We start from the raw sequence: 12,217 nt of genomic DNA, 5'->3' as shown, positions 1-12,217 counted from the left end.
TTGAAAACCTGGCAACGGTTTGAATTTTTTTCAATCTTCAACTATCTCAGCATTTGTTAAATTTGGGAGACATTTTAGAGGATTGGAAAGTGGCTAACATAACCCTCTTTAAATCAGGGTTAAGAAACAAAATTGGAAACTAGAGACCAGTAGGTTTATCAGTTGTAGGAGCATTTTTTAAACGACTTTGAGTAATCTGTTGGAACACTTTAAAAACCGTAACTTATTAAAGCAGAGTCAGCATGGATTCAGGAAATGGATATATGCCTAACCAACTTGTTGGTGCATTTTGAAGCTGTTATTGGCATGAGAAATGCAATACGTTTCAGAAATGTTTCAACATAAGCCCCACATTGGCAGTTCATGGACAGGGCAAGGAGTGATGGGATAGGGGATGAAGTATATCACCGGATAGGTGATTGGATGAAAAACAAAAAGCAGGATAACTATCGTGTCCACAGTGTTCAGCTCCATTTCCAATTCCTCTGATAATGAAGCAGCCCATGGCAGCCTACATCAGCATCCGAATAACATTCAGGCCTTGGCTGACAAGTGGCAGAAAGAATTCATGCCAGGTAATGACCATCTCTAACAAGAGAAATCCCAGCCATCTCCCCTTGACCTATAACTGCACCACCATTGCTGAGTTTACCATGTCAACACTGGCTACAAAAGCAGAGCCGGTAATCTGCTTTTCACTTCCTGTTCCGTTAAAGCTCTCCACTACCCCAAAGATTCAAGTCAGGAGTGTGATAAAATTCTCACCACTTGCCTGAATGGTTGCAACTGCAACAACTCGAGAAGCTCGACACCATCCAGAACAGAGCAGTTCACTTGATCAGTGTCTCTGAACTCAATAATTATCCCCTCCACAACTGTTGAGGAGCTGGGAGATGCCAAACTGGGGCACTACAGCACCACCACTGTGACAAGTTTATATAAGCAGCTTCCATTTTCATTGTGGACATGGGATTTTATAATGGAAAGAGTTGATGGGAAGTGCACACAGAGGTAAGATTTTTGATATATTACTAGTTGATCTTGTGTGGTTTTGAAAATAGGGAGTTAACCGGGAACAGTATTCCTGCCATGCAAGGTTTGGGGGGGAGGGGATTATAGGACCAGAGTGGGAACAGTGAGGGCAGGGGAGGAGGACGGGAGGCAGGTGATGGGGTGGGTGGATAAGGAAGGGAAAATACAACCAACAGGGTGAGGGTGCGGAAGGAGGGAAGTTGAGGTCTGCAAGAGGTCAAGGCACGAGAAAGCCAGCCAGTGGGAGGTGATGGTGTCAAGGATGGGGAAATGCAGCCAGCAGCAATGGGGAGGGCCGGTGTCTGTGAATGGGAAGTCCAACCAAGGCAAGAGGAATTCCAAGGCAGAAGGGTGGGGGTTTCTTCAAGGTCAATATCACTGACCAACGTAGTTGGGCATTCGGGACACTCATGGCAGTTGGTGTTCCGATCTCCGATTATGCAAGACGTTTTCTGCCAAGGCCAATCCAATATTCAGAGCCACTTATCTACCTGAAGTTGATCATGACCGAGATTTGTTTGCATCTGTTACCGGTTCACAGCTACTGCCGAGAAGTCATTCAGTGAAGGTGGAGAGGGGTCAAGGGGTTTCCATCCATGTTGGGTGCAGCGATCAGGCCAATGTACATACAGTACAGGCATTAGTGGTCCTCATGTTCGTGAACCTTTTGTTTTTACCACAATGCATTTCAAGACACTGCAACAAATCATGAGGAGTTTGACAAATGATGCAGTTACCTGATGTTGATTACTAAACCATTATTCATATTAAAGGACAGGAGTAAAGGTAATTACAGTGGGGACGTCATGTAATGTTAGTTGAACCCTACTGTACTTAATAGGTCACATAATGTGACCCTCGGAGCGTCCCTACGAGGCGCAATACCCTCGGAATGTTGCACCCACTCACCATTTTTAATACATTGCATCTATCACCGGTTCACAATACACGAGATTAAAATGAGACAGGAAAGGGAGGTTTATGACGAAAGTAAGGTTCACAATACAGTAGAGAACCAGGCTGAATTCAGAGAGTGCAGAGGAGATCTAAAAAAGGGAATAAGAGTGGCAAAGAGAAAGTATGAGAAATTACCGGCTATCATAAAAGGGAACCCATGGGCTCGATTTTAGCACCCGCGATCGGGTACGTTCCTGGCGGGGGGGCTATAAAAATCGGGGATTCCCGGGGCGGGTCGGGAGCCTGGCTCCAACCCGCCCCATTTCCGGGTTCCCCACTGATGCGCTGACGTGCGCACAGCCCCTGCACGTGGGACTCCCGCCGGCAATTAAAGCCGGCAGGGTGCTACTTAAGGTATTTATTTAAGTATTTCAGGTCGTCAACAGACCTGATTACGGGAATATTTTAGGAGGGGTGGGATTTTGCAAACAACTGGGACTGTTTCCCGTACTGGGGGAAACACTCCCAGTTCAAATGGACGTGTTGTAGCCATCAGCCTGTGGCAGCTGCAAAGGTCCATTTGACAGGTGGGGGGGGAGATCCTCACTCATTGCAGGAGGCCACTCTGTCACTTTGGACAAAGTTTGGCCTCCACCACCCTCCTAACAACAAAATTCACCAACTTGCACACTTACCCCGGTGTCCAGACACATGTACCTACCTTGCGGACCCCCTCAGATGTACATCTTCCGGCTGGGGGCCGCCGTAGCTGCAGTCATGACCTCCTCGGAGGGTGAACAGCATCACCAGCCACGCCGTCTACCTTTGACACGTGGAGCTCCACAACACAGTGCTGTGACACATCCACCTGCACAGCAGGAGGGAGGGCAACCGCAGAGAGAGATGCGTCGCAGAGGGCACTACCCTCGCCACAAGGTCCAGAGACCGAGGCTCAGCTTCCTGGACCTCTCAGCAGCAGTGCACACGGAGGCTCAGAGTCACTCGACATGTAGTCGTGGACATCTGCAGCCTCCTTCATGCCGAGCTGCTCCGAGCACCATCTTCTTACCTGTTGCTGTCAAAGTCACCACTGCCCTCAACAACTCCTCCTCCGCATCCTTCCAGGGTGCCACCAGGACATCGCCGACGTCTGTCAGTCGTCTGCACAAAAGAGCCGTGCAAATACACCTACACCCCCTCTGCAGTGACACAATGAGTGGCATCAGTTGTGGGTCTTCATTGTGATCCTCAGGAAAGGGGATTATTGCACAAATCAGACAAGATTCACAAAGACGTGGCAGTAGTGGTGCCAATATAATATGTGATGTGAGTTGGTCAGAAATTAAATATAAGTAAAAACCATGACAAACCCTCAAACACCCTTGTGCATCCTCTTCATGCTCACGACACGTTTGCCTTATGCTTCTCACTGCACATATGTGATGCATGCCCTGTGGCTGCAGCACAGGTAGTGGCAGGTTGAGTGAGGCTGACTGTGAAAGAGATGCATGAGAGGGTGAGTATGAGATAGAGCCGTGAGATTGTATGAGGATTGGGTTGAGTGGTAGTGGCGGGATGAGTACTGGCGAGGTGAGTAAGTGCAGGTAAGATGAGAATGAGGTTTGTGTGGGTGTGAGGGGTGATGTGACAGAGTAATGTTGGCTGTGCAGAAGGAGATGTGGTGTGGGGGCGGTGATGTGGCAGACGGAGTGTAGGGGAATGAGTAAGTGTACTCACTTTGGCTGACCTACTTAGGTCATTGCAGCGCCTCCTGCACTGTATGTTGGTGGTGCAGGTGACCTCCTCTGCCACCTCGAGCCAGGCCTTGGTGGCAGAGGCAGGCCGCTTCCTCCCGCCCGCCGGTGGGAAGATCTCTGTCCTCCCCCTCCTCCTCACCCCATCCAATAAGAGCTGGAGTGATGCATCATTAAACCTGGGAGCAGCCTTCCCCCTGGGCTGCTCCATGCTGTAATTTTTCCTATTTCTTGCAGCATCAGTCAGTGGAGGACTGCCCCTTTAAATAGAGCTTCTCCAGCTGACAGACCTTACTGCACATGCGCAGTCCGCCCGCCGCGCAGATCAGCAGCGGGGAACCCGGAACAACAGGTAAGTGGATCCAATCAGCCTGCGATTGCGCGCGGGGGAGACTGATTTCACCAGGCGCGTTACCCACGCGCCCAATCGACTCCCCTGCCGCAAACCCACCGCCATGGTAGTATCGGGCCCCATATGTCTTTTATAGACATATAAATAATAAAAGGGCAGTCAAAGGAAGCGTGGGACCGATTAGGGACAAAAAAGGAGATCTTGTGGAGGCAGAGGGCATGGCTGAGGCACTAAATGAATACTTCGCATCCATCTTCACTAGAGAAGAGGATGCCACCATTGTAACAGTAAAGGGGGTAGTAACGATATTGGATCGGGTAAAAATAGATAAAGAGGAGGTACTTAAAAAATTGGCAGTACTCAAAGTAGAAACATCACCTGGTCCAGATGGGAGGCATCCTCGGTTACTGAGGGAAATACGGGTGGAAATTGCGGAGGCTCTGACCACAATCTTCCAATCCTCCTTAGATATGGGGATGGTGCTGGAGGATTGCAAATGTTACACCCCTGTTCAAAAAAGGAAAGAGGGATAAACCCAGCAATTGTAGGCCAGTCAGTCTAACCTCGGTGGTGGGCAAATTATTGGAATCAATTCTGAGAGACAGTATTAACCATCATATAGAAAGGCACAGGTTAATCAAGGACAGTCAACATGGATGTGTTAAGGGAAGGTCGTGTCTGACTAACTTGACTGAATTTTTTGAGGAGGGTTGATGAGGGTAATGCGTTTGATGTAGTCTACATGGATTTTAGCACTGCTTTTGACAGGGTCTCACATGGCAGACTGGTCAAAAAAGTAAAAGCCCATGGGATCCAAGGGAAAGTGGCCAGTTGGATCCAAAATTGGCTCATTGACGGGTGTTTTTGCGACTGGAAGGTTGTTTCCAGTGGTGTCCCGCATTGGCTCAGTACTAGGTCCCTTGCTTTTTGTGATATATATTGATGATTTGGACTTGACTGTGGGGGGCTTGATCAAGAAGTTTGCAGATGATACAAAAATTGGCCGTGTGGTTGATAGGAGGAAAGCTGTAGACTGCAGGAAGATATCAATGGACTGGTCAGGTGGGCAGAAAAGTGGCAAATGGAATTCAATCCAGAGAAGTGAGAGGTAATGCATTTGGGGAGGGCAAACAAGGCAAGGGAGTACACAATAAATGGGAGGATACTGAGAGGTGTAGAGGAACAAAGGGACCTTGGAGTGCATGTCCACAGATCTCTGAAGGTAGCAGGACAGGTAGATAAGGTAGTTAAAAAGGCATACGGGATTTTTCCTTTATTAGCCGAGGCATAGGATATAAGGACAGGGAGGTTATGCTAGAACTGTATAAAACATTGGTTGGGCCACAGCTTGAGTACTGCATACAGTTCTGGTCACCACATTACAGGAAAGATGTGATTGCACTAGAGAGGGTACAGAGGAGATTTATGAGAATGTTGCCAGGGCTGGAGAATTTTAGTTATGAGAAAAGATTGGATAGGCTGAGGTTGTTTTCTTTGGAACAAAGGAGGCTGAGGGGAGATTTAATTGAGGTATATAAAATTATGAGGGGCCTAGATAGAGTGGATAGGGAGGACCTATTTCCCTTAGCAGATGGGTCAATAACCAGGGGGCATAGATTCAACGTATTTGGTAGAAGGATTAGACGGGAGCTGAGGAGAATTTTTTTCACCCAGAGGGTGGTGAGTGTCTGGAACTCACTGCCTGAAAGGGTGGTAGAGGCAGAAACCCACAACTCATTAGAAAAAGTACTTGGATGTGCACTTGAAGTGCCATAACCTACAGGATTAAACTGGATAGCTCTTCTTCGTCCGGCACGGACACGATGGGCCGAATGGCCTCCTTCTGTGCTGTAACTTTCTATGATTTTATGAACGTCGGAGGTGGGGAAACTTTTAGAGACAATAATCCAGGACAAAATTAAATGGCATTTGGAAAAGCATAGGCTAATAAATGAAAGTCAGCATAGATTTGTTAAAGGAAAATCATGTTTGACTAACTTAATTGAGTTCTTTGATGTAGTAACGGGAGGGTTGATGAGCATAATGTGGTTGATGTGTATATGGACTTCCAAAAGGCATTTGATAAAGTACCACATAATAGACTTGTTAGCAAAATTAAAGCCCATGGGATTAAAGGGACAGTGACAGCGTGGATACAAAATTGGCTAGGGGACAGAAAGCAGAGAGTAGTGGTGAACAGTTGTTTTTCAGACTGGAGGGAAGTATACAGTGGTGTTCCCCAGGGGTCAGTATTAGGAACGAAGCTCTTTTTGATATATATTAATGACCTGGACTTGAGTATAGAGGGTATTATTTCAAAGTTTGCAGATGACACAAAAATTGGAAATGTAGTAAACAATGTGGAGAATAGTAACAGGCTTCAGGAGGACATAGACAGACTGGTGAAATGGGCAGATACGTGGTAGATGAAATTTAATGGAGAAAAGTGTGAAGTGATGCATTTTGGTAGGAAGAATAAGGAGAGGCAATATAAACTAAATGGTACAATTTTAAAGGGGGTGCAGGAACAGAGAGACTTGTGGATGTACATACACAAACTTTGAAGGTGGCAGGACAGGTTGAGAAGGCTGCTAAAAAAGCAAATGGGATCCTGGGCTTTATTAGTAGAGGCATAGAGTACAAAAGCAAGGAAGTTATGCTAAACCTTTATAAAACACTGGTTAGGCCTTAGCTGAAGTATTGTGTTCAATTCTGGGCACCACTTTAGGGAGGATGTCAAGGCCTTAGAGAGGGTGCAGAGGAGATTTACTCGAATGGTGCCAGAGATGAGGGACTCCAGAGGACACAGATTCAAGGTGATTGGCAAAAGAGCCAGAGGCCACATGAGGAAATATTTTCTTATGCAGCGAAATGTAATGGTCTGGAAAGCACTGCCTGAACGAGCGGTGGAAGCAGATTCAGCAGTAACTTTCAAAAGAGAATTGGATAAATACTTGAAGGGAAAAGAGCTGGGGAATGGGACAGATTGGATAGCTCTTTCAACGAGCTGGCCCAGGCACAATGGGCCAAATGGCCTCCTCCTGTGCTGTACCTACTTTGGTATAACATTATACAGATCTCCCCCAGCATTGCTCCCTTGTCATAATACACATTGATAATAGAAAGTGTGATAATTTCATGTGACATAATATATTCTTATACAATATAGGGGTGGGCTGAATGGGCTCCTCCTGTACTTACTACAATGATATGGTGGATCTCACATGCTCCTGCTCATGGAACTATAAATATAAGTGGCTCAAGCAAGAAAGAATGAAGGATTTAAGCAAGAATGGACAGGGCAAAGGAACAACCCTGCACCAAAAGGCAGAGCAGGCTGAAAACAATGCAAGCACAGAAGTCATGAAACCAACATTAAGGGGCGAAAGAATAAGAATGACTGCCACTGAAAGAAGGAAACAAGCGAATAGAAACGGCGGATGGATAGAATTTAATAAGTAAATAGGAGCACTCCTATTTACTTATTAAAAGAGAAAAGAGAAAACAATAGAAACTGCAGGTGAAGGAGTGGCTGAGTCCTAAAAGATACCAAGCAGCAAAAAATGCACGTCCACAAATATAAAAACAACAGTAGCAAGCCTAAGGTTCATGAGAGCGGAGAGGCCCGTAGGCGTGAAAGTTGATAAAGGTATTCTAACATTTAGTGGTAACCTCATTGGTCAGCTGTGTGCGCTTTTCTAAAACATTGATTTTTCTAGGTGTTTATATTATAAATTCTATTTTTAGGGAAATGTAGAGGGGTGGATAAACAAAACACGACTGCTGAAAGGACTGGGAAGGTTGGAGGTATCTTGAGAGAGAGTGAAGTCAATGTTTAAGGGTTTCTTGATTGTTTCTTGAAAATTTGTACCAATCGGTTTGGTTTGCTCCATACGAACATCATTTCCCTTGCCCTGTGGATACCGCCAGAGGCACAGGTTTTAACTTTGTAGATAGAGTAGTGAAAGTTGTCTTAAGTAATCTCCACGTTTGCAGACTAGATAATCAGGGACAATGTAACAGGGTTTAGAAGTATTTGGATCGTATAGGTGACTGGGCCAGTATGTGGCAGATTCAGATCAGTATAGAGAATAATATCAAATAATTAGGGTGGTAGTCTGTCTAAAACTACCGAAGAGTTTATTCACAGATCAAATCATTTACAGCAACAAATAGTAACAGTCAATTGAGGAAGTCAGTTTAAATAACAAAGCAGTTTGGAACCAGTTTGTGAAAGCTTTAAATAAACACACGAGTCATTTGGGTTCCTACAACAGACTTTCATGTAAATCTTTTTTTAAAAATGATACAATTTTCAAAAAGGGAGTAATACCCAATTACTACTGACTGCAGTCCTTCTTGAACTGACAGGGAATCCCTCGGTACAATGTGAGCTGTGACCCTATCAGAGGGAATCCACAAGTACAGTGTGACCTGTGACCCAGTCAGAGGGAATTCCCAGGAACAGTGTGAGCTGTGAGCCTGTCAGAGGGAATCTACAAGTACAGTGTGAGCTGTGTGACCTATGACGCTGTCAGAATCATAGAATGGTTACAGCATGTAAGGAGGCCATTTGGCCCATCGAGTCTGTGCCGGCTCTATGCAAGAGCAATCCAGCAAGTCCCACTCCCCCGCCCAATCCCCGTGGCCCTGCAGTTTTTTTCCTTTCAAGTACAGGAGTTCCTCAGGGCAGTGTCCTAGGCCCAACCATCTTCAGCTGCTTCATCAATGACCTTCCCTCCATCATAAGGACAGAAATGGAGATGTTCACTGATGATTGCACAGTGTTCAGTTCCATTCGCAACCCCTCAGATAATGAAGCAGTCCGTGCCCGCATGCAGCAAGACCTGGACAACATCCAGGCTTGGGCTGATAAGTGGCAAGTAACATTCGCACCAGACAAGTGCCAGGCAATGACCATCTCCAGCAAGAGAGAGTCCAACCACCTCCCCTTGATAGTCAATGGCATTACCATCGCCGAATCCCCCACCATCAACATCCTGGGGGTTACCATTGACCAGAAACTTAACTGGACCAGCCACATAAATACTGTGGCTACAAGAGCAGGTCAGAGGCAGGGTATTCGGCGGCGAGTGACTCACCTCCTGACTCCCCAAAGCCTTTCCACCATCTTCAAGGCACAAGTCAGGAGTGTGATGGAATACTCTCCACTTGCTTGGATGAGTGCAGCTCCAACAACACTCAAGAAGCTCGACACCATCCAGGACAAAGCAGCCCACTTGATTGGCACCCCATCCACCACCCTAAACATTCACTCCCTTCACCACCAGCGCACAGTGGCTGCAGTGTGTACCATCCACAGGATCCACTGCAGCAACTCGCCAAGGCTTCTTCAACAGCACCTCCCAAACCCGCGACCTCTACCACCTGGAAGGACAAGAGCAGCAGGTACATGGGAACAACACCACCTTCACGTTCCCCTCCAAGTCACACACCATCCCGACTTGGAAATACATTGCCGTTCCTTCATCGTCGCTGGGTCAAAATCCTGGAACTCTCTTCCTAACAGCACTGTGGGAGAACCGTCACCACACGGACTGCAGCGGTTCAAGAAGGCGGCTCACCACCACCACCTTCTCAAGGGTAATTAGGGATGGGCAATAAATGCCGGCCTCGCCAGCGACCCCCACATCCCATGAACAAATAAAAAAACTTATCCAGTTCCATTTTGAAGGCAATGTTTGAATCTGCCTCCACCACCAGTACATTCCAGATCCTAACCACTCACTGTGCAAAGAAGTTTTTCCTCATGTCACCTTTGGTTCTTTTGCCAATCACCTTAAATCTGTGTCCTCTGCTTCTTGACCTTTCCGCCAATGGGAACAGTTTCTCTCTATCTACTCTGTCTAGACTCTTCATGATTTTCAGTGGGAATCTCCATGAACAGTGTGACCTGTGACCCTGTTACATGCAATCCCTAGGGACATTGTGACCTGTGACTGGCAGGAAATCCCCAGGTACAGTGTGAACTGCGACCCCGTCAGAGGGAATCCCCAGGAACAGTGTGACTTATGACCCTGTCAGAGGGAATCCCCAGGAACAGTGTGACTTATAAGAACATAAGAAATAGGAGCAGGAGTAGGCCAATCGGCCCCTCAAGCCTGCTCCGCCATTCAATTAGATCATGACTGATCTGATCCTAACCTCAAATTTAAATTCATGTCCAATTTCCTGCCCGCTCCCCGTAACCCCTAATTCCCTTTACTTCTAGGAAACTGTCTATTTCTGATTTAAATTTATTTAATGATGTAGCTTCCACAGCTTCCTGGGGCAGCAAATTCCACAGACCTACTACCCTCTGAGTGAAGAAGTTTCTCCTTATCTCAGTTTTGAAAGAGCAGCCCCTTATTCTAAGATTATGCCCCCTAGTTCTAGTTTCACCCATCCTTGGGAACATCCTTACCGCATCCACCCGATCAAGCCCCTTCACAATCTTATATGTTTCAATAAGATCGCCTCTCATTCTTCTGAACTCCAATGAGTAGAGTCCCAATCTACTCAACCTCTCCTCATACGTCCGCCCCCTCATCCCCGGGATTAACCGAGTGAACCTTCTTTGCCTCGAGAGCAAGTATGTCTTCTTAAGTATGGACACCAAAACTGTATGCAGTATTCCAGGTGCGGTCTCACCAATACCTTATATAACTGCAGCAATACCTCCCTGTTTTTATATTCTATCCCCCTAGCAATAAAAGCCAACATTCCATTGGCCTTCTTGATCACCTGCTGCACCTGCATACTAACTTTTTGATTTTCTTGCACTGGGACCCCGAGATCCCTTTGTACTGCAGTACTTTCCAGTTTCTCGCCATTAAGATAATAACTTGCTCTCTGATTTTTCCTGCCAAAGTGCATAACCTCACATTTTCCAATATTGTATTGCATCTGCCAAATCTCCGCCCACTCACCCAGCCTGTCTATATCCCCTTGTAGGTTTTTCAAGTCCTCCTCACTCTACTTTCCCTCCCATCTTTGTATAATCTGCAAACTTTGATATGTTACACTCGGTCCCCTCCTCCAAATCGTTAATATAGATTGTAAAGAGTTGGGGACCCAGCACCGACCCCTGTGGAACACCACTGGTTACTGGTTGCCAGTCCGAGAATGAACCATTTATCCCTGCTTCCGTTAGATAACCAATCCTCCACCCATGCCAGAATATTACTCCCAATCCAGTGATTCTTTATCTTGAGCAATAATCTTTTATGTGGCACCTTGTCGAATGCCTTCTGGAAGTCCAAATACACTACGTCCACTGGTTCCCCTTTATCCACCCTGTACGTTATGTCCTCAAAGAACTCAAGCAAATTTGTCAGACATGACTTCCCCTTCGTAAAGCCATGCTGACTTTGTCCAATTAAATTATGCTTATCCAAATGTTCCGCTACTGTCTCCTTAATAATAGACTAGAAATTTTTACCCAGCACAGATGTTAGGCTAACTGGTCTATAATTTCCAGCCTTCTGCCTACTACCCTTTTTAAATAAGGGTGTTACATTAGCAGTTTTCCAATCTGCCAGGACCTTTGCCGAGTCCAGAGAATTTTGGAAAATTATTACCAAAGCATCCACAATCCCTACTGCCACTTCCCTCAAGTCCCTGGGATGTAAGCCATCAGGTCCAGGGGATTTATCCGCCTCGAGTCCCATTAATTTACTGAGTATCAATTCCTGAGTGATTTTAATCGTATTAAGCTCCTCCCCCCCTAGAGCCCCCTGTTTGTCCAGTGTTGGGATATTCTTAGTGTCCTCTACCGTAAAGACTGAAACAAAATATTTGTTCAGCATTTTTGCCATCTCCATGTTTCCCACCATTAATTTCCCGGTCTCATCCTCTAAGGGACCTACGCTTGCCTTAGCCACCCTTTTTCTTTTTATATAATTATAGAAACTCTTGCTATCTGTTTTTATATTTTTTGCTAATTTATTTTCATAATCTATCTTCCCTTTCTTAATCAATCCTTTCGTTACTTTTTGCTGTCTTTTGAAGACTTCCCAATCTTCTATCCTCCCACTAAGTTTGGCTACCTTATATGTCCTTGTTTTTAGTTGGATACTATCCTTAATTTCTTTACTTAGCCACGGATGGCTGTCATTTTACACCCTTTTTTCCTCTGGAATATTTTTTTTTTGAAAGTTGTAAAATAACTCCTTAAATGAAC

This window comes from Heptranchias perlo, chromosome 7 (assembly GCF_035084215.1).
Source record: "Heptranchias perlo isolate sHepPer1 chromosome 7, sHepPer1.hap1, whole genome shotgun sequence".
Classification (NCBI taxonomy): domain Eukaryota; kingdom Metazoa; phylum Chordata; class Chondrichthyes; order Hexanchiformes; family Hexanchidae; genus Heptranchias; species Heptranchias perlo.
The sequence above is the reverse complement of the archived record's forward strand: the minus strand, read 5'-3'. Positions refer to the sequence as shown.